The sequence below is a fragment of the Sinocyclocheilus anshuiensis genome, unplaced genomic scaffold (assembly GCF_001515605.1).
Source record: "Sinocyclocheilus anshuiensis isolate Anshui unplaced genomic scaffold, SAMN03320099.WGS_v1.1 scaffold2090, whole genome shotgun sequence".
Classification (NCBI taxonomy): Eukaryota; Metazoa; Chordata; class Actinopteri; order Cypriniformes; family Cyprinidae; genus Sinocyclocheilus; species Sinocyclocheilus anshuiensis.
This window is the reverse complement of record NW_015560626.1, coordinates 624,897-625,991: the sequence shown is the minus strand read 5'-3', so window position 1 is coordinate 625,991 and position 1,095 is coordinate 624,897.

Genomic DNA, 1,095 nt, shown 5'->3' with positions numbered 1-1,095 from the left:
AAAAAATAAAAGACTGCAAGTGACGTCGCTAGCGGAAGCGCAAGTGTCTGAGAATGCAAGCCTGAGAATGCATGTCTGAGAGTGCAAGTGCAAGGCTGCAGCTAGACCCTCTTGATCCGTGGCCAGGTAACTCCCTGGATCTCAATCCCATAGAGAACCTGTGGTCAAAATATGACCACATCAAAGGCGAGTGGACAAGCAGAAGCCCACAAATTGTGATCAACTCCGAGAACTAATAAGGCAAGAATAGATCGCCATCAGTCAGGATTTGGCCCAGAAGATAATATCCAGCATTGCAGAGAATTGCAGAGGTTGTGAAGAATAAGGGTCAACACAGTAAATAATGACTCATGTTTCTTTGCCAATAAAAGCCTTTAAAACGCATGATATGCTTATTGTTTTTCAGTATACCATAGAAACGTGGAAAAATAATCTACAAATACTGAAGCAGCGAACTTTGCAAAACACAAAATTTATGTCACTGACAAAACTTTTGGCCATGACTGTACAGTGGACGTATGAAATCGATGTCCTGTTTCATAACACAAGGTCATATTTTGATTTGAAACCCCATAACATTTTCCTGAGATGTTGATTTATGACAAACAATTAGAAAATTAGACAGATTTAAACGATAATTACAAAATATATTTTCATAAGGGTGTTACACTTGATCACTAAATTAATGTCAGCCATTTTTAAAGACCAAGGAGAGGGAGTGGTCATGGTGAAACATCCAATCATTTAGGATCTCTGAAAAGCCCTGAATGTGCTCTGTACAGGACATCCAGACTTAAAACTGTGACATGTACTGACTCACTAAATCACTAAAATATAATGTCCTCTACAGAGGACAAAACTCCATAGCTGGTAGTCAGGAGAATATATTCAGATTTGCATCTATATATTCACAATTTATATATTCAGACTTATAACTATATACAGTGGTGTGAAAAATTGTCCTGATTTCTTATTTTTTTGCATGTTTGTCACACTTAAAGGTTTCAGATCATCAAACAAATTTAAATATTAGTCAAAGATAACACAAGTAAACACAACATGCAGTTTTTAAATGAAGGTTTTTATTATTAAGGG